Raw genomic sequence first — 305 nt, 5'->3', positions numbered from 1 at the left:
GCAGGCATGCGGAGGATCCGGCATCCCTCCGGCCATGCCCACTGCCAGAATAAACAGAAAGTGTTTGCCGGCTTGGCAGCCCCTCCACAAAAGCCGTATTGAACCATTATTCCCCGCGTCGGCTGCGAGCACTAAAAGTGGCGCCTCGTGTTCTGCCATCTAATGACCCTTCGCAGTCTCCTACAGATGTTTTCTATGACTTACAGCTCCTTTTCCAACAGCCCTGTCCGCAAAAACAAGAGGGGCCACTTTAATTCCAATTAAATACCTCCAGCTAAGCAAACAGTGTGCAGCGGGGTTTGGGC

Source organism: Pygoscelis adeliae, unplaced genomic scaffold (genome assembly GCF_000699105.1).
Source record: "Pygoscelis adeliae isolate BGI_AS28 unplaced genomic scaffold, ASM69910v1 Scaffold1161, whole genome shotgun sequence".
NCBI classification, from domain to species: Eukaryota; Metazoa; Chordata; class Aves; order Sphenisciformes; family Spheniscidae; genus Pygoscelis; species Pygoscelis adeliae.
The sequence above is the reverse complement of the archived record's forward strand: the minus strand, read 5'-3'. Positions refer to the sequence as shown.